General features: G+C 36.3%; 2 protein-coding genes across 3 annotated transcripts in view; one reads left to right on the top strand and one right to left on the bottom strand.

Annotated features, from left to right (window-relative positions):
- Positions 1–26,697, bottom strand: part of LOC135705327 (putative uncharacterized protein DDB_G0271606) — a 225,513-nt gene that overhangs the window by 122,744 nt on the left and 76,072 nt on the right. The window lies entirely within an intron of this gene.
- The window catches only part of SPR (Sex peptide receptor), a 73,951-nt gene continuing 67,418 nt past the window's right edge, over positions 20,165–26,697 (top strand). Inside the window, exon 1 of the mRNA XM_065227023.1 lies at positions 20,165–21,396. The gene's annotated coding sequence lies outside the window, so the exon portion shown is untranslated. The remainder of the gene's footprint in view (positions 21,397–26,697) is intronic.

Consider the following 26,697-nt stretch of genomic DNA (forward strand, 5'->3'; position numbering starts at 1 on the left):
TACAATAAAGCAACTTAATGATAAGATGCTTTTTGCTACCCAAGTATTAAAAGTCAAATAAGTTTGAATGCTTCTTATACATGGAATGGATTACTTAAAAGTATTATGTAGTACGTGAAACTGGTGTGCTGCGCGTTAAACAATCTGGTATTATGATTTTTTACATGATTCCCAATGAGAAACACTCGTAAAAACAGCTATTAAAAAAAACTTCATTAATTCTTCCGTTGGGTCTTCTTTAAAACCCTTTTTCAACCCTAGCTGAACGATTCCCCAACAATCATCAGCACAAAACTTAATCTAATTAGCTCTAAGTAGACTTAATGGGAAAGTTTATCTGTTGGGCGTTTTCCTGGGATGCCCAGCGAACGAAGAGCGGAAAACAACACCAGCACCAGCAAAGGGCGAGAAAACTTCCCCTTATTCTTGGGCGCTAAAGCGAGACGTATGCTCGGACGCTTTTTATATTGAGGCCACAAAAAAGGCACAAAGTAAACAGCAAACACTTCGCCGTCATTTTTTCAACGCTTTGTGTTGCTTCTCATCAAATGTAATATTTACTGTCGGTTCTAGTGAGAGCACATCCACACAAACATAACAGCCCGAATCAGGATGTCAACCTACAGGACTGCAACAGGGCAATCAAGTTGGAAGGATGCCGTCCGAATAACGAAATCGGTGACGATGGCGATGATGGAGAAATATGGATAATAATACAGCCTCTAGCATTTCGTGTGCACATGTATGGGACCTACCTACATACACTGTTCATGTTTCCATTCTGGTACACCCATTGTGTGTGGGCTCTTTTATGTACGTTGACGCTGACAGGCGTTAATTAAGATGTCTTTATTGAAACGGAGTCAACTGTGTGATGACTGATTTCCTCTTTCAGGACTGCACTATGCATGAAAGCGACGGAATGTGCACGTCATCAGCAGTGCTGGTGAACAGATCATATTTACAATCAAGGCTAGTTTGTCTCAATTTGTCAGTTTCCTCTCTTGAACTTGAATTTCGACAGGCATGAATAAGGAAAGGAGAACTGCTATCGATTGTAATGTAATGTATGTTAAGGTGTCATGGGAAATGTATGCATGTTTGGTTTGACACACGCTCGAGTACGGTGCAATAAACACGGAAAAATTACTATCCCCCCTATTCTGCGAGTCACGTGACTCTCTCTCACCGGTGAGGTGACAATAGTCACCTCGTGTGAGGTGACTCTCCATTTGATTTGCAGAGAGAGTCACGTGACTCGCAGAATAAGGGGGTATGTCTTCTAAACAAGAAGATCCGTTGTGGAAACATACTCTTCTACCTATACATGATACTAACAGTGTTTTCTAGTCGGGACATCTCGGAAAAATATCAAAAATAATGTTTCCCAATTCCCGGAAAACTGGTTCAATTTCACGGGAACGAGCTAATTCCTATGCTAAAGAAAATTTTCAAAGAAAAGAAAATGAATCATACCATCCGGAAACCCATTTACATATTTTCTCAATGTTGAACTATCCTGAACACAACTTTCGGGTCTTTTTACTCAAATTTTGAGTTTCAAAACTGAGAACTTTAATTCTACATTTCATATTTCTACGAAATCCATATCAAAACGTTTAGGTAAATCTTTTATATTCAGCAGCCAAGCAGTTATAGAGGCCTCAGTAAAGGAATGGTATCCAAGCCGAAGGCGATGGGTTCGATTCCCGATTTGGTCGCGGAAATCATTCGGGTTAAATTTCTCGACTTCCCTAGACATAGAATATCATTTTGCTTGCTACACAATATTCAAATTAATTTTCAATTAGAAAGCTCATAATTAATAATCGTGGAAATGCATCTAGAACACTAAGTTGAGAGCTCGCAAAAGAAACGTAAAAAACCTAAAATATAAGCAGAAGAAGAAGGAGAAGAAGTCGGATGAAGCATTCGGAGAATGGCAAAAGACCCTTCAACGGAAATTAGAAACATCTTTCCCGAGAAGCCGGCGGAAGTTGCTCCGGATTATTGGTGAAAAAAAAGATGCTAAAATGCCAATGGGTCTTTTTTTTTTGGTCCCGCTTACCGCTACACCCTACAAAAGTTTTAGCTGGACGATTTTTATCTTAAAAGTTCGTCTCTTAATCCCATCTCCAGCAACACCAGCATGCACATCCGCATCACTCGCGGCAACAACAAATATGAGCAGGATGACAACAGCATTAACAGCTTTTCAGTACATTACCGCCACCAGCAACAGGAGCAACACAAATATGAACAGGCATCTTCAAAGACAAGAAGAGCAGCAATTTTTTGGACCGAACGAAATTCAGTTCGAATAAGGCATAATGTTAGCATTTTGCCAGATGATGACAGGCAACGTGAGTGTTTCGTACAATTTAAGAAAATTGTGTTTTATCTAAGAAACCCATTTTTACGAATCGAGCGTAAGAGAATTAACGAAAATATATTTTCAGTGTAGTATGTATTAAAAATAACTAGAAAGTAATCTTAAAATGATGAAATGGTAAAAAATGGTACAAAACATTGAAAAATGCCTCAAAACACTGAAATGGCTTTTTTAAACGTTAAAATAAGCGGCGCCGGTGGAGTAGGGGTAAGCGTGATTACTTCTCATCCCAGCAGGCCTGGGTTCAATCCCAGTCGGCGCCGCCGGGATGTTCTGAGGCATAACATCTCTGATCACGCCTTCCTTCGGAAGGGAAGTAAAGCCGTTGGTCCCCGGTTCATGAGTTTGATGGGTCGATAGGTAGGGTCCAGGTGTGGGAGCTGCCTCCCTGGCGTCGGTAGCATTGGTGCTCAGCACGGAAAACAAGATCGACGGAAAAAAAACGTTAAAATAATCTTTAATACGTAAAAAAAAGTGGCCTAACAATGGCTTTAAAACACTAAAATGACCTACATCTTAAAAAAAAAAATACATGGCAAACTATCGGAGGATAAATTACACCAGAAAAGATGCTAATAAAATAATATTAATAATAATAATAATAATAATAAAAGCTGCAAAAAACATTTGAAGGAAAGTCCTATGACACTTGAAGTTAATTGATGTAATATTTAGTGTGAGTGTTGCAATACTTTGCAATGCGATTCCATACTTATGACCGGTACTACATGCACAAGATTGTGTGTGTGGTGTGTGGTGAGGCGGAAGAGTAGCGTATAGTTGCGGCGATGAGGTGAACGTTTCAAACGGGTAAAACTGAACGGAATGATGGGTTTCCTCTACATTCTGGAGAAATCTGTGTTTGGGTAAATGACGGCTTCGGCAACTATTATTATTATTATTATTATTATTATTATTATTAAGAGGGTAAGTCTTCTTTTCTTCTTCTTTCCTTTATTTAATGTCGGTCTCTGTTCCGCAATCTAGTGCCAATCACCGACGGACATCGATTGCCATCCATTGACGGCAATCGAATGTGCAGGAAGGCAGCATCCACACCTGCGTAGGATATCGCACCCATTCATTCAACTTACATGGGCCGGGACCAACGGCTTTACTTCCCTTTCGAAGGAAAACGTGACCAGAGATTTTTATGCCTCAGAAAAATCCCACCGACCTCGACTGGGATCGAACCTAGACCCATTGGGGTGAGAAAGCAGTCACGCTTACCACTACACCACCGGTGCCGGCATAAAAGGGTAAGTGAAGTGCTCAATTTTTGGTGTAAAACGAAGCTCTGAAACATGATGTATCCTCGTGCACAAAACGGGCGCTCAAGAACTTCATTTACCCCTCTGAAATATTGAAATATCGATGTTACCTTACTTATACTAATTTACTCATGGACTATCCCGCAAAGTTATGAACTTCTTGTAGTTTAAAAATAATCATAATTTGTTTGCTAGTACAGCTTATACAATTACGCTGCACAATTGAGCATGTAAGCACGGGGTTCCATTTTCCCATCTGTTGGTACTTTCGAAGAAAGTGGCACCATCTCCGTATGCACAAGTTTGTATAGACAACAATCAATGTAACTCAGATACCCAAATGCAGTCCTCGCACTGCTGTGGAAAGGAAACAGAACTACTTCCTCTGGTTGCCGCACGTATGCATGCATCATAGGTCACCTATGCAGTATGAACCATGAGCTTAATATAGGATGCAAGAATATCAAAACAACGCCTTTTCCGTGTATCGAACGTTCAAACAGTGCACAGTGGTCCAAAAATGAAAATTAAGAGGATACAAACATTTTTACCCAGAAGTGGCATTTATTTTGTTGAAAGTTGTAAATAGGGTGGTCCTTAAAATGACTACAATCATTTTTTTTATATTTTATTTCTGATTATATCATGATGAAACCTACTGCAAAGCTGTAGATAACGTAATTAAATCAATAAAATTTATAACTTATGGTTATGTTTATATATCAATTTTTATGATTTAAAATAGGGTGTCCCTTTAAAAAAATAGTTTTATAGCATAACTCTTTTATTTCAAATTATACGTGAAAGTTGTTGTCTACAACTTTTTGCCACTCATTTAATAGCACATTTTTGATATCATCAGTTGAGTGAAGAAGGGAGATGCACTTCTTGCAGCAATTAAAAAGTTGTTGTTTCAATGCTCATTTTGTAAGTGAAAGGAAACCGTATTCCTGAAAAATACTTACATTTATATTTGTGTATGCCCATAAACATAGTTTTTTTTTTAAGCAAATCGTTTATAGTTTCCCAACAAAAAGAGATGGCTACTTTGTTGCATTATCTAGAAATTATTTGTAATTCTTGTATCTGTTGATGGTTTGAATGTCAAGTTGATGAGAAAATTTTAATTATTATTTAGAGTTTCTAATTTTAGGGGACCTGTTTGGAACCTTGGTGGAATTGTATTTTTTTTTTCTCTGGACCACTGTGCACACATAAACCCTTCGGAAAACATACTGCAAGTAAGTCTCTGGACAACTATAGATCGAAACGAAGATAATCTTTTTGATCTGATACAGAGCCACTTTCAAAGAGCATAATGATAGAATTTCCTGGAATAAAGTGAACACACAAGAAGTTGATTATGCCAGCGCAGAAGTGACTGATTTGGCTTCTGTGAGCCTTCCGAGAAAATTTTACGATTCAACTACCAACCGTGTTTGCTAAGGAACCACCTAATATCAATCTGTGCAATTTTCGTTTTGACACGTTTGGTTACTATGTGCCGGGTATCTAGAAAATCTAGCAGATAGTAGATACCCACCATCAACCCATCATCATGGCAACGCAGAAGATATTGATTGTTGAAACAAGCAAAAAAGCCGTTGATTTGCAGCTATTACTTTTTTGCTGTAGACCAAAGTTGAGTGAGGAGAAATATTTTTTTAATACCATCAATGAGTTGAGTCAACAGTGTTCTCATTGAGGCAAAATCTTACTAATTACTTTCCCCGACACTTTTCCAAGAAGAGTTAAATCACGGCAGCTTTCTTTGATCAATTCGAAAGTTCAAAAGCTTAACTTGAAAATTATGCAAACAATTCTTAGCAAGTTTCATCTTAGTTAAAAAAATCAAAGGGTTAAATAAGGATTTCGTTTCCATCTCAGTTCTTCGTAACCGTTAGATAATAGATAATTTCATTTGAAATATGTATCTCCTCGGGTGAAACAACTCCAAAATATGACATTTTCAACTTTCATTCACGATTGAAGACAAAAACGTAATATTCTTACAGCGATGATCCTTAATCGACAACTCTGATGGTGACAAAGGATTCACCAACATTCTGAGGTGGAACCAAATGTGACATTGTTTTACATTCCCTCAAAATACTTTTATAATCCTCCAACGATTCCAGTGAAGAGCGTGAAAAGTTTCAAAGAACTTTTTCATTCTTTCTGCAAGTACAGCATTTCTCGATGAGGTAATGCTAGTCATAAAAAAACCTAAAATAGACGCGAATGGAACTCCGTTACCGTCATCATTCAGCTTATAGAGGTTGTAAGCATTTACTCTGCAACGGGCCCATGCTTGAAACTTTTCCGAGGAGAAAGTTTGAACATTTTTGAATCGATAACAACAGACAATAGAAAGAAGAAAATAGAAATAAAAAAAACTTTCCGGCGCATCGTAGGCCACCGTCGTCTTCCGGCACCATGATGGATCAACGGTGGAAGCAAACAGAGTTGGGTAAAAGAAAACTTTATTTAAAGTGGATGCCTGCACGAATCCCATGGATGTGGTGGCCAAATGAACTCCGCGGGAAGCGGAAGCCAGCAGTCCGAAAGTCAACCATTACCGCCGTTAATCCAGTGGATTTCTTTCTGGAATTCGTCGGGCGCTGGTAAAATTTCTTCTTGTTTCTTTTAGTCGCCGGATGGAAGCGAAGCTTTTATTTTTTTCGTTACTTTTTCATGCTTGACTGAAACTCAAAACGTTGAAGCGGACGTCTTACGGTTGACTTGTGCAATTATCCATAAACATTGGGCGGCAAAAACGTGCATGGATTAGCCCAGCATAAATAACGATTTTCCTTTGCTACACTTTTGGGGTCATGTCTGGAAACAAGAGCAGCGTAGCATAGTCATTGTAGAGCTATACAGGAATATTGTAGGGCCATGTAAAAGTTTTGAAAATAATGAATCACAATATCTCAAACAAACAAACATAGATTTCAATCACATTTAAAAAGCGCTGTCTCAGAATGAAGTTGGCATTGGACAATTGAGTATTAGTTCATTAACTACAAACTACACAGCATAAATATACTATAATTACTATCATATCAAATCAAAGAGGATGCCCTTCAACAACATCGAAAATTATATTGTCACGAAAGGAATACAATTTTATTCGAATGTATTTAAATTAGATGGAATTGAGCACATCGATGTATGTTTACTTTTCATGTTTGCATTGTAGAAACAGCGACGTAGTGAGGGGATGGTAAAAAATGGCACCCGCCAAGGGCGACAAGACCTAGGTAGATTTTTTTTATATACTTTATTACTGAGATTTTTAGCATTTTGCTGGTTCATTTCATATAGCAAATTCAAAGAGTTTCTGTCAAGCATTTTTTTTTAGGACATACATTTCACTGACTATGGGCGTAATCTCAATGGCATTTCCCTGGAAATTCAGGATTTGTTTAGCTTTATTTTTGTGATTTTCAACCGTAGGTTCATCACATATTCTGGAAAATAGTCTGAAAATTTTAAAGAAAGAATTCAATGGGCTTGGGAGTAGACATTTAGATGAATTAATTAGAGAATTCCATTGGAATTATGAGTAAAAGAAGGGGAAGCACTACATGCTAAAAATGTACATGAAATATACTTAGAAACATTTTGTCTTATGTATTACCATGCTGTAGCTCATGCCAAACTATGATAACGGCTAGTTTTGAGTTCAACGCGCTTGTGGAGCAACAAGCGCGGCTGGTCGACCAAGTCAACAAAAACACGGAGGTGACTCATCGCTCCACGGTTCACCAAAATAATGCTGACATTGTCCATGAAGCGATCGACCGACTCGATGCTTTACTCGTCGATATAAAAAAACAGCTGACGGCAACTGGAAGCAGTGGTTCTACTGACAACGTTAGTGCTATTAAAAACCACATTACCTCGCTTTTTGACATAGCGATGAAAGCTTCACAAGAAAATTTTGCAAATTCAATGCCAACAATGACAGCAGGAATTTCCGAAGACCTTAACTTTCTCAAGGACGAGCTGAAAAATATCAGCAATATAACTTCTGACCTGTGCTCTACTGTTGCAATGCAACAAAACCCTATACTAGGGTTAGGTATTGTATTAGATGAGCTGAAATCGTTATCGGCTGGTATTGGCAACATCGAAACCCAAATTAACTGTGTCACACTTAATATGCCAGACTCCCCATACGAAGTGATATCACCATCACCTGACCCTCTCCCCAGTTTGCTGGAAGAGTTAAACAATGAGCAAAACGTTGATGACTCAGGGTGGCGTCTTTTGGGCATGAGGAGGGTCTGGAAGGCAGACTGGTCAGATTACGACGCGCGCAAATCACGACGGCTAAATCAACAAAAACATGCTGAAAAAGCTAGAACGAAAAGGAAACAAAATACAGCACGAAATTATTCTAACGTAAGGAACAACATACACAGCAACAGTTTAAAGCATCGTAATCATCGAAACATGAATTCCGACAACGGTTACAGTACCAATCACAGCAATATTTTCGGTCACCGGAGCATCATTCGACATAACGAACAGGATAACATTAATAGCAATAACAAAAACAACAGTTCCTACCAGGCCCACATCAGAAATCATGGCAACCCCCGTTTTCTTCCACCTGATCGAGAGCTGCTTTCAGCAGCAAAAAATGTCTTCAACAAACCACCGGTTAATTATCAACCTACGATGCAGTTTGAAAAAAGGGAAACTATAAACCCGTACCCAGTAAGCGGTCTTCAGAATTCACATGGTATGGCTCCGGGGAATTCTTCCTCTACATCGTGTCAGCCGTGCACATGTAGACATGCGTGTTTGCGGCACCACTGACGCACTCACCTGAGGTAGAATATGACAACATAGCTGAGCCCGAGGATCATGGCATCTCACATAACTTGAGGGATTTCGGACAGGATGCAGCCACTTCACCCCCTGACCAGCACGACGTAAGTGACCATGTCGCTAGTTTATCAAGTAGCTCTTTTTTAAGTGAAACAACAGTCTATTGCCAAAATTTTAACCGTATGCGTAGTGCGTATAAAATAAATGAAATTCAAAATAAAATAAGCGGATGCACATATGATATAATAATTGGAACAGAAACTAGTTGGTCTGATAGCATTAATAGCGAAGAGGTCTTTGGTAGTAAATATTGTGTTTTTCGATGTGACCGCGATTTATCATTATCAGGTAAAAAATCAGGTGGTGGTGTACTTATTGCTGTGAATGCTACATTTCAAGCTGAACAAATTGTTAGTGAAAGCCAAAAAGAATTTGAAGATGTGTGGGTTAAAATTTTAATAAACGACGAAGAACATCTTTTCGCTTCTGTCTACTTTCCTCCACACTTTTCCAAAAAACCAGCTTACGAAAAGTTTTTCACTGCTGCAGAACTGAAAATTCAAAGAGAAGATCCAAGAACCAAAATTCATATTTATGGAGATTTTAACCAGAATACTGTTAATTTTATACAGGATAGTGATAATGATTCTCTGTTGTTACCAATTGTAGGAGAAAACGATACTTTGCAATTCATCTTTGATAAAAGCAGCCACTTGGGACTTCATCAAATTAACCATGTTCGTAACCAGCTCAATTCCTATTTGGATCTTATGTTTACTAATTGTACAGAAGATTTTTGTATTGTAGAAGCAGCAGTTCCATTATGGAAGAATGAAAAATTTCATACGGCTATTGAATATTCAGTGTTCACAGACTCGCATCGGTCACGCCCAAACGTTGTTGATTTTGAATTAGTTTATGATTTTAAAAATGCAAATGTTCCTAAATTTAACAACAGACTGAATAACATAAGTTGGCAAAACCTTTTAAAAGATGAAAACAACATGGACAAGGCTGTTGACATATTTTATACTAACTTATACAATATTATTGAAGAATTCGTTCCTAAAAGACAAAAGAGAATAGTGAACAGCACCAAATATCCTGTGTGGTATACACAAGAAATCAGAAATATTAAAAACAGGAAGCAAAAAGCACACAAGGCGTATAAAAAGTTTAAAACGTCACAAAATTTAGAAAAATACGTTGAAATTTGCGGAGCACTTGAGGCAGAAATATCGTCAGCATATGAGAATTACAATTCAAGAGTAGAGAACAATATAAAATCAGATCCCAAAACGTTCTTTAACTTCGCGAACGAAAAAATGAAGTCATGTACATTCCCATCACGCATGCAGTTTGAAGAGTGTGATAGCACTGATAGTGAGGATATTTGTAACCTATTTGCTCGTTTTTTCCAAAACACATATAAGAAATCCAGTAATGCTCTCGATTTGAACTATTTTTCTTACCTACATGAAGGGGAAAATGACGTATCAGTTAAAAATATCACTGTTAAAGAAATTTTTATGACTTTTGAAAGTCTCGATGCTGGCAAAGGACCTGGTCCTGATGAAATACCTCCATTTTTATTGAAAAAAATAGCAACAAGTTTTGTTAAACCATTGTTTTGGCTTTACAATTTATCTCTCAAAACAGGTGATTTTCCAAAAATTTGGAAGAAATCATTTTTAGTTCCAATATTTAAATCTGGCAAACGGTCAGATATTAAAAACTATAGAGGTATTGCAATTATGTCATGCATTCCTAAAATGTTTGAAGCAATTGTTAACCAGAAAATATTTAACCAGGTTAAGCATCGCATTTCAAATAATCAACATGGTTTTTTTAAAGGTCGGTCAACGTCTACTAATCTGTTGGAATTTGTAAACTTTTCTATTGAAGCAATGGATAGAGGTAATACCGTTGAAACCTTATACACTGACTTTAGTAAGGCCTTTGACAGAGTAGACATTCCCTTACTTCTTTTTAAATTAAAACGTTTAGGTATGACAAGTACACTTTTAAAATGGATTGGATCATACTTGACAGAAAGAACACAGATGGTCCGCTTTAAAGGAAAAATATCTTCGCCAGTTAATGTTACCTCGGGAGTTCCACAGGGATCTCATTTAGGTCCTTTATTATTTATTTTATTTGTGGATGACGTGAAGTTTGTGTTAAATCGTTTAAATGTGCTCATATATGCTGACGATATGAAACTGTACATGGAAATCTTTGACAATTCTGATTTGCTACATTTAAAAAATGAAATTGATGTTTTCTACAACTGGTGCGTTAAAAGTCTGCTGGATATTAATGTTAAAAAATGCAATATTATATCATATTCCAGAAAAAACACTACTCTAGATTTTACATGTACTCTAGGAAACCAGCTGGTTGTAAGGTGCGATAAAATTAGGGACTTAGGAGTAATTCTTGACTCGAAGTTGACATTTGTAGATCATGTGAATACCACAATTCACAAAGCAAATAATATGTTGGGATTCATAAAAAGATTTAGTTATCATTTTAAAGACCCATATACCATCAAAACACTTTATATAGCTTACGTGAGATCAATTCTCGAATACTGCAGTGTGGTTTGGGCTCCATACCATGAAACTTATATAAATCGTATGGAATCAGTTCAAAAACAGTTTTTGTTATTTGCTCTTAGGAAACTAGGCTGGACCTCTTTTCCCCTTCCTTCTTATGAGTCCCGTTGCATGTTGATAAACATTGAAACACTTAAGAAACGAAGAGAAATTTCCATGATTTCCTTTGTCAATGATATTATCTCACAACGCGTAAATTCAGAAAAAATATTAGCAAGATTAAATTTTTACGTACCATCACGCATGTTAAGAACTCGAAATGTATTTCAACTGTCACCTCACAGAACGAATTATGGTAAAAATGGACCAATTAATAGAATGATGAGAGTGTATAATAATTATTGTGAGCATATAGATCTAACGGTGTCTAAAGATACAGTAAGGAGAACACTAACTGCTAGGATTTCATCTCGTTAAGTTTAAAACAATTTTTATTTTTTTAGATATTTGTATATGCAGTCTACATTTGCTGACAATTTCAAATAAAACGTATGTTTTAAAATAGCATGTAAGGCAACAGCACTATTGTAAAACGGTCTACACTGATTGACGACAAATAAATAAAAGTTACCTGTATCAGTAATGGCCTACGAATATGGAATAGCTGGAATAGTGTCCTAACCAGTACACCTACCCTACATGATAATTATAAGGAGAATTCCTTTGGGATTGCAAAGAAATTCTGTCAAAAAAAAATTAAAAAAAAAACTTTGAGGACAATTGAAATGACAATTCCATGGGATATTCTACCACCATTCCAAAAAAAATCTGAAAAGAGCTCATAAAACTGACATAAATTCCAAGAGATTTGCGATAATAATTCCAAGGAAATCTGAATCTGAAAACAGTCCCAAAGGTAACCTAAGGAGACCATTAATTTTTGGACAACTTATCAAATTTATTAGGACATACTGAGCAGAATTCTTAAGGAATAGTGGTAATAGTACTATAAATAGATAGATTTCCAAGGTAGTTTTGATTCAAAACTTTTTAGGAGAATTCCACGGGAAATGTGAAGAGAATTTCAGGAAAACTTTGGAAAAAATCTGCAATGATTTGACACAAAATTGTTAAGGTAATTCAAATATAGTAGAAAGTGTTTCCTACGTCTGAATGACGTTAACAATTTTGTTAGAAGTGTCCATCATTTTCGAAAAATATTAGAGATTGAGAACTTTGAAAAATCAAATGATTGCGTCATTGAAAATGTAGATTTTTTAAATCTTTTACCTTATCAGAGGCAAACCAGCCTTTAGGCTGAAAACCTCTTAAATAAAGAAAAAAAATAAATCTTTCACTAATCGCGCCGTTGTACAAAGTAAAAATAGATAAATTAAAACTTACTAACTTTGGAACTTGCTCAACGCGAAACTAAACACGTTTCATGAAATTTAATATCTGGGTCCAATAGACCTATACTCGAAGAATACATTGGAGAATGTCCGGTTTTAAGAAGTGCCCTCAAGGTGAATATAAAATACTGTTGTATTTTGTACAATGTGCGAGTGTTGAGTGTTGTCCAAAAGTTGGCGCGAGTATTGAAAGGTTAATTTTAACAGTATTTGGGCAACTACAACTAACGTTAGAACGAAATTAGTGAAATTAAAATTCCATATTAATCACTATACAAACTTTCAACCTTTTGAACGATATTCATAAATCTTTACTATGTTGTTGGGGTAAAGCATCGTACTGGAAGGGTGGTTGTCATGTTTTTTTTTCTAAAATGAAATTATCTAAAATGAAAGTTGTTAGAAGTTTGAAATAAACATCTGCCAAAATCATTTCAAGACAAGTTGTTAACATTAACTAATAAAATGTTTTATAGTATATTATCTACTCTTATATCACAATACCGCTTCTATGCTGGAGATGGTACACTCTAAGATCCACTACCTCAAAAACCTGTGAAAAATACAGTGTTTTTAAAAATGCATTTATTTATCAAGGCTTAAATGTGGAAACTTTGCGGAGTCTAAATCCATTATACTTGTTGCAATGTTTTTTAATACTAAAGTTAATAGAAGAGGGGAACAAAAGATACAGGTTGACTGAAAATTCTAACATTCTAAAATAAAAAAAAAAACTAATGAAAAAGCCGCAAAGGAGCGGCAAAAGAGCGATCCATCACTGCCTACACGAAAATAATTGCTTGAACAAGTTTTGATTTAAGTCTCTGTTGTAGCTTTGAAGCATCCCTCGTAATATTTATACAATACATTAGTTGCGTTTTCTGACTCAGTATATGTATATTTTCCTCTCACACCGCAGCTTAGCCTACTCCTGATTTTTTCCACAAAGTGAGCAAGAGAGATCACCTTCTATATTGAATAATATCTTACGACAACACTCGACGTCAGCAGAACCTACACTGAAAGAAAAGTCATGCCGAATATCTAATGATCCATCATACGGAGTGTTATCAAATGCCAGATTCTTGTTTTTTCATGAAAGTGATACAGATGCCTAGCATCAAATGAAAATCATCCTTTGAGAAGATGATAACGAACCTAAATCTTACATCATTTAACGTTTGATTACCGCACTATACCACAACAAAATATCATCACATCAAATCTGAAAATTAAATTATTAATTGGAGCCCCATTACGAGAATCATTCATTTTACTAATGGCTTTTTTGGCAGATAAAAAAAAAACAAGTTGGAAATGAGAAATAGAGAAGAAGCTGACTGGCAGACATGTTCCATGTAGCCGGGATTACGCAAAGATTTATTTATTAAACAATATCATTGCGCAACGCATTGACTCAGCTGATCAATTGTCAAGTCCTAATGTTAATATGTAGTCTACGATTTGATTGATTGACAAATAAATAAATAAATAAGTACATTTTCCAATTTTTATCTTAAATTTTCGGTAAGTTAAAGTGAAACTAGAAGTAAAGTTGAAAGTAATTTTGTTTAGATTCCATATCATCACGTTACACTGCAGTTCTTACTAAATCACAGATTGTACGTCCAGGCAATTCGGAAATTTCAATATGGTGTTTCATGGAATGAGCATACGTGTGTGTGAATAATAGGATACGATTTTAGCAAAATTCTGGAGCTACACATTCAATCTAGTTCGGTAAAATCTCCAGTAGCTGATTACCTCAGCATTTACTTTATTTGTTAGCTGAAATCTCAGCAAAAATATATTTTTTTAGCTGAGTCTTTGACCATTAATTGAGCTGGTGGATTATTATGTTATGCATATAAAATGTCAAATTACATTTCTAATTTGAAGAACAGAGATGAACTAGCCATAGACTAAAAATCTCCTTAATAAAGGATTAAAAAATATTAAGAAAAGCAATGAAATGTTAAAACTAAAATAATTTGGTTTCAGGCTCATTCAATTTATGTAAGAAATTTTCTTTTGATTTGTGATGGCTGCTGTTTACATACTGAATTTTTTTTTTTGTTTTTAAAGTGGGATACATATGATAAAGATGGGCTAGGATTAGATTATAGTTTATTATAGTTGTTATAGGGCTCCATCTAATTAGATTTGGTCGGAGCTTTTCGTTCAGTGTATTGAAACAAACAGTGCCGTCGCCCCGGATGTCCGTAGAATAAGCGAGTGTGAGTGCGTTGCGTATATTGTTCTTTGTGATGGAAGTAAAAAAAAGTTATCCTGCTTCCTTACACAGCTTCACACGGTTATCCAATTCAACAGCTTGATTTTTCTTCCGGATTCTAGCATGCGAAAAACAAGTTGTACGTTGCGGTGGCTCGCACTTAGCTCAGTCAATATATGTGCAGATAAAAAGCAATATCATGTTGGAGTCGCCAGGTTCGATTCCCAGTCCAACCGAAAAAAATATAGGTTGTAAATTTTCTCGATTCTTGGACATTTTTGTGCAAAAATTAAAAACTATGTCTGAGTAAATTGGTAAAAGAAAAAAATTACAATTGTGGTCGTGCTCAAAAAAATTCACAAGCACAATGCTCCAGTTGGGACGTAAACATGAAATAACATGAAAGTACGGTGTACTGCTTTGGTGTGTGCATGATGGTTGTATATTACCGACATTCAAAATAAACAAAAATCCTGCCGTTATGTTTGACGAAACTCCTTGAACATGGAAATTGGAAGAACCATTCGCGACGAATAACGGATTCTAGCTTAACGAGACAAGTTTTACGGTAGAATGGTTTTGTGATCGAATGAATCGAGGCCCACCACAAGGAAGACAGAAAACGGGATTCAGTATTCCTGTTTTTTCCTTACTCATGGCGAATCAATTGAAAAAGGTTAGGAGATAAAACACACAAATCTCGTGTCACTTTAAAAAAAAGACCAAAAAAATAATTTTTAATAACTCGGGCTAACTTTTCTACACAGTCTGTTAAAATCAAAGTATTATTAAGCGAGATATTAACGAAGAGAGAGCCGATGTTGAGTGGTCTATTTGAAAAGTAGCGAGAGAAATGTTATTTTTAATAGCATGTGAAGGAATGAACATAATGAGGAAAAGTAACAAGTGATGTTTTGAAGTAAATGAAATTCAGGTTCCATCCTTCTGGTAACATATATATTAGGGTGGTTCAAAATATTGTTTTTTTTTCACCAAGACGATTTCAAGTCAGGTCCTGATAATTCTCTCAATATTTGAGCCCATTTGGATGCGAACTCATACTGCACTGGTCCATTGAAGTTTGTATGGGAATTAGTATGGTAAAATTATTTTTTTTTCCTTTATTATAGAGATTTTTAGCCATAGGCTAGTTCATCTCTTAACAACTTTGCTGAAGACCGCATTTAAATTGCAAGTCCAGATAACACTCGTTTACAAATAAAATTAAAAAACAAATGAATTCATGATCCTTATGTAACATTGTGCGCTGAATCTAAAAATCTAGTCAAAACAAAATCTCAGTAGGATAGTTTTCTAAATACAGCTTAAAAACGATAATTCACTTAAAAAAAATTGTTTTCTAAGTACAAATATCTCCGGCTGTAATAAAGCAATATTACTTATATTTTTATTAATTAAAGGTGAGACAATCTGCTTTCGATCAACTGGACATCATTTTTCAGTTAGTTTGTTGGCTGATGGAATTTTTTTATTAGCGACGAAATAAGCCAAAGGGTCTCACAATTTTATTAAATGTTACCAGGTAGAGTTTATGGTGATATAAAGAAAAAAAAATTCGGGGCAATTCCCGTAAAATTTTAATTTAAGTTTTTGGAATTTCCCGAACATCACGTAATTTTAAAAATCATAACAGGAAATTGATTTTTTTTTTTTTCCTTTGGTTTGTTTTTTCCGTCGATCTTGTTTTCCGTGCTGAGCACCAATGCTACCGACGTGCCAGGAAGGCAGCTCCCACACCTGGACCCTACCTATCGACCCATCAACTCATGAACCGGGGACCAACGGCTTTACTTCCCATCCGAAGGAAGGCGTGATCAGAGATGTTATGCCTCAAGAACATCCCGGCAACGCCGACTGGGATTGAACCCAGGCCTACTGGGGTGAGAGGTAATCACGCTTACCACTACACCACCGGCGCCGTTAATGTTGAACTTTTTGTTAGTACGCTTTTTTGTTAAATATATATGTTCACAGAAAATGATTTAAAACGTTTCAAACAGTGTTTTCTAAGTATAAATTACATGAAAAAAATGTTTTTGTAAATTTTTAAGTGTCCATAATTTTGAACATTCGAAAAGTTTGCATTTTTGATAATCTTTAAAAAAAATTGGGTTGTACATTTTGAGATGATACATTTACATTTACAAATTTACTTGAAATTAATAAAAAAAAATATGTTTATTTTTACCAGAACAACATTATTTTTCTCTACACCTTTGTCTGAGACGTCATTCCGATCAGAAGTGCCGTTTCCATGCCACATTTTTTTTTTAAATTTCGAAGGCGCCATTTAAAAACAAATCAAAAAGCACTATTTTGATGTTTTTTTTTGTTTGCTAAAATATGAATTATTGCCCAAAACAAACAATTCTGCAAAGTTTCATGCAAATCAGAGAAGCTCAAATTTTTCAGATTCGTCATTTGGCGTAGAACTGCTTGTCTGACAACGATGAACGAGAATAGAACAACCCGCGGGGCGGATGCAAACTCGTTGCAGACAGCATAAAATGAGACCGAAGGCATTGCGATGAATGCTTCAAATCTTCATCAAAGGAGGGAACACAAGCTTGTTTTAAAAATTATTATCATGTTCCAATTGTTGTCTACATGCCAAACTTATTTCTCAGTTTGTAATAAATAAATTGATTTTTTCTTGTGTAATAATTATAACTATTCACACCCCTGGGCTGTAATAAAACGCTTGTTGCCGACCTTTCCTGACGCTAGATAGTGTTAAATTTTTGTCCATAGCGTGTTGAATGGAAAAGTGTGTATTGGACTATATTGTTAATGTAGTATATTTGAAATTAAGGAAAAAAAATCCTGGTTAATCAACCTACCGGTTGCAAGTGTCTTTCTCGTATAACATTATATAGCTGTACTTCTATCGCAAGCGCACCTCAATGCTAGACACTATATATGTACTGGTTTCCCAGGGGTCTGGGTGAAACGAAATGATTAAATAGGAAAATTTATTTGCACTTGGAGGTAAATTATTAAGTACTTTTTTCCAATGTTGCTTTTCAACACAAAAAAAAAAACCGGTAGGAGGATTATCAGAGTTTTTGTTCATATTTCCGGAAGCAAATGTACGATCGGGATAAAATTCAATAAGGTTTTATAGGAGATATATACAAACAAAAATTACCCTCGCCAAATAACACCTCCCCCCTGCAGTGATAGATTTCGAAATTCATTAATCGTAATCCTCCAATGAAACGAATTTTACTTTTGCTTGTATCTATAAGTGAGTTCAAGTATTGAATCTTTTGATCAATTCATTATGAGATAATCTTGAAGCGAGTGGCAACGATAAGGATAGATTTAACATATGTGTGTTTCTCGCAATATATTAAATTTCTATCGGACGTAGTCTGCTGAACTTGGTTCACGAAATTATCATAAATCAAACCTGGTCGAGTGGTATACATATGAAGATGTATACACGAGTGCATCGCAACGCTATATAACCAATATATTAACGGTGATGTTGAGATTGATGCTGATAGAAGCCATAGAATAGATGCAGGCACTGTGCATCACTTGATGCAGCTGTGTGTCAATTATGGATTGAGGCAAGTTTAATTATACTACTAAACTACACCACACACTATCAATACGTACCTACTTTATCTGAAAAATCTTGAACGATGAACATTGAACATTGAAAAACTCACACATTGCTGATTATAAATCAATACAATTAAAAAATAATCAATATTATTCTGTTACGATATAAGGGAACATTAATAAATGACGTGGCATTTAGGGGAAGGGGGAGTCTGCGGAAGCTGTGATAAGGTAAAACAAAAAACGCTACGGGGAGGAAGAGGAGGGCTGAAAATGGTTAAACCTATCAACGATCGTAAAAAAATTTAATTTATTAACCTATGGTGCGATCTTACACTACTTACTTCAAATTCAAAAATGTTCAACTGTGCTGATTGGGATAGGGTGGTGTCAAATCCCACCGGTTGCCAGATTATTTTCACAGAATGTTTCTCAAGTCACACTTCCATATGATTGTGCATCATTCTATGGGCTTCTTAGTACGCTCTTCCAAAAACTAAAAATAAAAAAAGACTTTAAGAGAAGAGAAAATGTTCAACTTTCACTCAAATTCGCAGGTTACTTGATCATTGCTCAATATAGCCCATACCTGAGACTTCGAAAACTTTTTGCACAGAAGTCGAATTGATTTGCGGTCTTCGACAAAATTGATCTTCATAGTTTACTAAATCTATGTCTTAGGTATGGGCAATATTGAGTAATGTGTGAAATTTTGTCAAGCAAATGAGAATGAACTAATGCTTCCCTTACATGTTCCTATACAAACTTTAAATCCAGATTCATTTAAATTTGGCACAGTTGTTGGAGACTTCAATACACATCGGAAGAGTATTTGGGTGCAGGGAGTTGTGACCTATATGGCCGGTTACACTTGACACACCATGATCAGATTTAAGTTATTTACGGTTTTCTAGTAGTTGTATAGTAAAATATAGTAAAGACAAGGGCATTTGAAATGAACGGTTGCAGACAGACAAACCGTCTTATTAGCGTCTTGTACATGGTACGCTTAGTATGGCAGTCCTTTACCAGACCTCAAGGTCTTACGGAGTCCTTAGTAAGCACGACTTCCGGCAATAATACGTCTCCGAATTTCTCTGCTACAATTGTTATCCCACGTCACCAACGATCCGAACTCATCTACATCGATTGTCACACTTTTGCCTATGCAAGCTCTATCGCGGTTGGTACTTCCACCCAAAGATACTTAACACCAACACAAGCGAAAAGAAAAACCAACCGACCAACTAACGAGTCGCCTCAGTAATACAGCGACCCGAACCAAATTATTATCCAAGAGTTTTCACATTGAATACAATATTAATTAAATGGAACTTAAAACGCGATCTTCGCTTGGCAGGTACAAGTTGAAAAATACTCGGAAAACCCACAAAATCAGCGACAGCTAAAACTAAACCAACCAGAGCCTACTGCGCACTCAATACAGAAGTATAAAAACTGCAGCTACATAAAACCTGGGTCTGGCGAAGTCAGCCCAGACCAATGTTAAACTGCCCATTGATCTCCTAGCAATAAATAACTGGTTCGATTGATTAGTTCGAAAATGATTACGTCTTCGCCAAAGCTAGAATAAAACCATCTAAAATCTGAACCGGAAGCACCAGTCCAGAGCCAAAACAATCCACGAGGTACGTATCGAAGGCATCTTTTTTAAAATAACACGCGCGTTCTGAAGCACTGCGCAAGTCTCTATTCCCTTCACCCGAATCAATCCGAAATCAACTAATGTAGCTGTTTCACACCGAACAGTACTATGCCGGACCTTCTTCCGACGACGATTCACGGTGGCTGTGCAGTGCATCTGAGACGTTAGTGGGTGGACTCTTTAACACAGCGAGGATCAGTTGGTCCGGAACTGTGCCCGCAACTAGTCACATTCGAAGTTTTGCTCCCGCTTTCTTCCGAAAGAAAGATTTCTGAGTGTTGGCTTGGATAAACCGTTAAAACGATTGTCGCTAGAAAAAAGAAAATCAACATCGCAGAAACGTCGTTAGCTAGCGTTGTATGATCTTGGATAGATGCAATCATTTTGTCATTCCCTGGAATAGGACAAGTGAAAGGAAAGAAGATAAGTTGAGCAGAATGAACTTCTGACTTGACTGAAAAAAAAGACGCCAACCGAGAATAATTTGCAAGCTGGTTATTGGAGTAAATAAAGTTAATATGAATTATACGGAAGCGAATCTCTGCCAATATTGAAACAAGCAGGAAAATGTGATTAAAGTGGTGCTAAATATAAGACCTATGTAAACAAAAGGGAACTGCATTATAAATTTAGTGATTGTTGAATAAAAGCGCATACAATAGAATGGATCCTCGTTAATAGTTGAAACTTTCCACTTTATCACCAAGGGGATACCTAAAGTGAATGGAAGCACAATACATGAAATTATGCTCTTTTGCTACACTCCCACTACGCGGTGCATAAAAACATATTAGTGTAAATTATCTGTTCATTCAACGCTTCTCCTCGGCGACGACGTGCTAGCAAAAGGAGGTGGAACATAGCTCTACTGATGAGAAATAGAGAGAAATCCTTTGCAACCAACAAAAAGCCACCAACGAAAGGATTACTCGGAAGCTGATTCTTCCTTCTAACGCGGTTCTTGGAGGACGGGCTGCGGTGTCACCGACTAGGGACGGTTCCGTAATTTAGACTTTTTGTTTGTCCCTCATTTCAACGGATGGTGCTACTGCTTACTTTCTGATGGTAGACGAGTGAGAATTAATCCCTCATTTCGGTACGAATGTTCCGCTGAATCATACAAAAACCGACACAACAGGAACGAAACTGTGTGGATGTGTGTTCTACTTGTTGCTTGAAGAAGTGCCGACCACTGGAATGTAGGTGAAAACATACCGCTGTGGGATCACACAAGTAAGGAAACAGTGTGATAGTACCAAGTGAATATGAAAAGTTAACAATTGTCGACGGAACGAAGGAACAGGATACCTTAAGGTGTTTCATATAACAGAAGGATTTTATAAACACACAGAAAATTCAAGGACGAGAAAAAATGCTGCCAGTCGTAGACGACTACGAGTGAGCTGCCAGAAGCTTCCAACTATGAGAAAAGTAAATATAAAAAGCGAAAACGCTCTCTATCTATATAAATAGCCATATTTCTTTGGAATCTGAGAATTTCATACACACAGTTTGGCAGACTTGTATTTGTATAACACAGTGTAAATGCTCGTAAAATTAATAACAGAAAACCTATGCGTAATTTGAAGTTTGGGGAGCCTCCGTTAGCCTAGTCGGTAAAGGTGCATCTATATATAGCATAACCATACTCGAGGCTGGTTTTAGAGTATTAAAATGAACGCAAAATGAAAATAAGTTTTGCTTTCAACATCAAAATGAAATCAAAATCTGATTCCAGTTAATGATTACACTAGTTTACAAATAAAAGGTAAAAAATGAACTTGAATCTTTGACTAATGATTCTTATGTAAAATTGTGCGCTGAATCCAAAAATGTAGGCAAAAAAATCTCAGTAGGATAGTTTTCGAGATACAGCTAAAACATTAAAATTTACTTTAAAATACAAATATCTCCGGTTGTAATGAAACCATATCAGTTATTTTAACAAAAAATTAAAGGTACGAAATTTTTCTTTCAATCAACCCATTATTAATTGTCAGCGAGATTAGTAGTATTGTTGTTAATTAATAGTTTGTTTATTTTTATTTTATATTTTGCATTTTTCCAGAAAAAATCAATATCTGCTAAGTTTTAGGCAGTGTAAATAAAATTGATTGTAGTGGTTGTACCACTAGTTTTTTTTTCCCTTTGGTTTGTTTTTTTCCGTCGATCTTGTTTTCCGTGCTGAGCACCAATGCTACCGACGTGCCAGGAAGGCAGCTCTCCCACACCTGGACCTTACCTATCGACCCATCAACGCATGAACCGGGGACCAACGGCTTTACTTCCCATCCGAAGGCGTGATCAGAGATGTTATGCCTCAGAACATCCCGGCGGCGCCGACTGGGTTTGAACCCAGGCCTGCTGGGGTGAGAGGTAATCACGCTTACCACTACACCACCGGCGCCGTTATTGTACCACTAATCTCACTGAAAAATTGTGTTCAAACAATTGAAAGCTAATTTTATCATCTTTAATTTGGAGTTAAAATAATTATTATAACTTCATTACAATCGGAGATGTTTTAATTATTTTTTTTAAGTGAAATTTAATTTTTTAGCTATATCTCAAAAACTATCCTACTGAAGATCGAAGTAGGCCGCGCTGCGAAAATGACGTGTTTTTGTTTTGCTGCGTCGTTTTCGTTCTAGTGAAAATGTTATAAATTTACAATTTTCATTTTAAAAAAGTGTTAATTTGAAAGTACAGAGGTGATGTTGAAAAGTGCATTAAGTGAAAATTCTATCCGTTGCCTGTGGTGCCGACTGTTCTAATCTATGCTCAGCTAAGTTTATTTACCCTTTCGTTCCTCTGTCCTCGATAGGAAATATCCATCTAATTCAAGACGATTATTTCAAAACTTACTAAAAACGTGTCAATCAAGTATTGCACTACTGCTTGATTGAAAGTTTCAGTACATTATCAATGGTGTATATTTGCATCGATAATGTATTGGAGCGGCTTTTCATGCGTGAAAATAGCTTCGGAATGAGCTGCGGTAGAGCTGTCACCTTCTAACTCCCGGGTTCAAGCTTCTTTGCATTCATAAGAAATGATTGCAGGCAGATTTTATCCACAATGCCACTGCCAGATAGTTGGAGTTAGGCAAAGGGCGAATCTTCATTCTAATCTACGATTCCACATACTATTAATAACCTTTTACACATCAGAATGAATTGTGCATATGTTTAGGTTCAACAAACATTTTCAGGCGCAAAGGAGCAACAGGATCGAGCTGATAACGTTTCTTAATTCCAAAATCTGAAGACTGTTTTGAATAATATGTTTAGGTAATGGGCAGCAACAACGAACAGACAAACTATTTACAGCTTCTTTTTATTAAATGCTTGATATAACGATTGCCGGCTGGGCGTATCCTATAACCACTCTCCCTGCTAACAAAAATCCGCCCTTCCTGTGACACTTATGAGGGGTCGTAGAGTTCTCTGCATCTCTCTTAAGCAAGTGTCGGACTAACATTCCTCCCCTTTCCCCATCAGATGCAAGGACGTGGCCAGGACAGCACTGGTCTGTTGGAGGGAGACACAGCCTTTATCTAAGAGGAGGTAGGTCTCCTTCTTAACAACAGTTTGGAGCTCGTACCACCTACGACATTGTGCAACCTGGTTTATGCTATGCTATGCTATGCTATGCTATCTCGAAAACTATCCTACTGAAATTTTTGTGGACTACATTTTTGGATTCTGCGCATGATTTTACACGATAAATGACCATTAGCGTACACAGTTCAAATATGCTGTAAACTAGAGTTATTAAATAATATTGTTTTCATTTTGCTGTAATTTTCTAACTGGAACATCTCCCCATTTTTGCCCTCATTCACGTATAAAAAAGTCTTCATTTGATATTTACTGAGGAACATTTTACACACAATTTTGTTATTTTGACCGTTGAAACGATCAAAATGAGCGCAACCTGAGTAATAAACAACATATACTGAGAATGTAAGTGTAAGTTTCTCATATCCCTTGTATTTGTTTCTTACGGGAAATGCAATGATAGTTGTAATTACAACAGACTATAGTGAACAAGCAACTTTTCTAAAATAAACATTATCGATAAAAAAAATCTTTACAAGAAGTTTTTGCTATGTTAAATGTGTTGGTTTCCACTATCAGTTTTGATCTTAAATCTACTTTCCTATAGGCGAGAAGTTGAGCGGAAATAAAGATGTTTGAATGCACCTTTTTTTTTTAAATTTAAAAAATTTAAAATCCCCAAAATATATAAAATTATCAATGCTTAATTTTATAAAATTGTTTGATAAGTCTTCCGACAGCTAAATTAATGCCTACGGCTGAAAATCTATATAATAAAGATAACCATAACCATTCATTGTAAGCCATTACAGATTATGTATACCGGAGCATTGAATATCGCTCTTTTTTGTGCATAGATCTTCCCCTTCCCCAAAGAATGATGAGTGAAAATCTACTGGATGAATAATATCAGCACTAAAAGCTGGGTATACACACATTTAGAAATATGCAACTAATTTTACACGAGTCCGAATTCATCATACTTGCAGTTATCAAAAGGTGCTGTTTCAATGCACAAAAATACACACTTAGATTTTTTAGCCGAATAGCTCGGTTTTTTTTGACGAGATTCGCACAGCCTCGACAATGATTTCGACATACAATGTTTTGCTGATAATCTCAGTTAGAAAATGACAGCTGGTGCGTTTTGCTGCAAATCTCGGTATGGGCAAACTAAAATCTCGGCTCAATTAAACTAAAATATCGGCAACAAATGTAAACAATCTCTTATGAACTTTACCGGAAGTTCAGTTAAAGTTAATAAATTCTAATAAATTGAATAGTAAAATTTCAATCAGTCAATATTTATTTATTTGCGCAATATGCTTTTTTTAAATACTCAAAATGATCACATCTGGACCTACATTTAGGAACCAGACAGTGTAAATTGTATGTTCTGGATATGATTATTCATATGCCGATGCAGTTCGTCGACATGGCCCACAAATTTTGCATGGCAGAAGAAGTAAGTTGAGCTAGATGCAATTGGCTGAAATTGAATATAAACACGTATTTTAATTATACCCACGAACGATTTTGAACAATCTTACATCTTCCTGCTGGAGTGCTCCGAGTATGCGGCCCATTGTCACAAGCACTTCCACTGTACGCAACAAGCGAAGATTTTCTAATGAATGGAATATAATAGCGGATGAAAGCAAGAATTCCGAATCTCCGTAAACAAGCAATGGTAAAACGAAATCTCGCCATATCTCATTACCGAGGTCAGCAAAAATAGTTTTTTGCTTTGGTTCTCGACATCGGCGGTGTTGTCGAATTTCGGGAAAAAATATGAAATAAGCCGAAATTTCAGTTTGCAGTACATAGTGCTAAATCACTGTTTAAATAATGTTTTTGCTGAATTCTCAGTAAATTATATTTATGCCGTGCTACCTCGGTTATATGTATTGCTGAGCTCGAGAATTAATTTAAGTGTGCACTTTAAATTATACAAATAAATTTACTGCTCACTTAAAATTGTGATCTGCAATTAAGAAATTATTTATGAGACGAATTTAGTACATTTCAAAAAGGGAACCCAAGCAAAGTCTGAGATCAAATTGGTAACTTAATTTGATGTTGTGATGTCGCTGATAATAATTATTCAGGTTGCTGTTGGGTTGTTTACATTTAAAATATTAAAGTTGAGATAAACTAAATCTTCATGTGGCATTCAAATGAAAACTAATTCTGCTATCAGTGAGAGCAAACTGAAAACTCAATTTGATGTACATTTATCCTGTTGAAAGCAGAACAAGTACGTAATTTTATATTCTGCAAAGGCAATGAAAACAGAACTGCAACAAAATATTTTTGAAAAGCAAATGTACAGCAAATTGAAAATAAAATTGATATCAAATTTGTTAATAGCGAAAACTGATATCAAGTTATGATTTCTGTTTGATGTTAATATCAAATTTGATTTCGATTTGCTGTTTTTTTTCCTTGGATTTGTTTTCCGTCGATCTTGTTTTCCGTGCTGAGCACCAATGCTACCGACGCCAGGAAAGGCAGCTCCCACACCTGGACCCTATCTATCGACCCATCAACTCATGAACCGGGGACCAACGGCTTTACTTCCCTTCCTAAGGAAGGCGTGATCAGAGATGTTATGCCTCAGAACATCCCGGCGGCGCCGACTGGGATTGAACCCAGGCCTGCTGGGGTGAGAGGTAATCACGCTTACCACTACACCACCGGCGCCGCTTTCGATTTGCTGTTGTTTTTTGTTTGTTTGTTTCTGTTTAAAAAAGAATAGAAAGCACATTCGTCTCATAAATAATGTATCATTTGCGGATCGCAATTTTAAGTGAGCACTGAATGTATTTGTCTAATTTAAGTTGCGATGTATGGCTGAATTATACACTTGCTCGATAGGCTAGGCCTAATATGCGACGTTAAAAGACCAATGTGTCAATTTTTGACCAAAAACTACAAAAAAAAAAAACACGTAAAACGTTGTGAGCAACCACTCACTGTACTCATACTAAGCATTGCGAGATATCTATTGTGCCTTTCCATTAACACCTTCGCAAGCTGAAGCCCTACTAAGTGACGTTCAAACAACCGTGATAAAAAAATCTAAATTCTAAACTATTTATTCTAACCTTGTTCGGTGACACGTAAAGGATGTCCAGGTTTCAAACAAATGTTGCATTTGACAAAACTTTCC

This window comes from Ochlerotatus camptorhynchus, unplaced genomic scaffold, assembly GCF_037179485.1.
Source record: "Ochlerotatus camptorhynchus isolate MF236.1 unplaced genomic scaffold, CSIRO-AGI_Acam_v1.1 ptg000265l, whole genome shotgun sequence".
Taxonomy (NCBI): Eukaryota; Metazoa; Arthropoda; class Insecta; order Diptera; family Culicidae; genus Ochlerotatus; species Ochlerotatus camptorhynchus.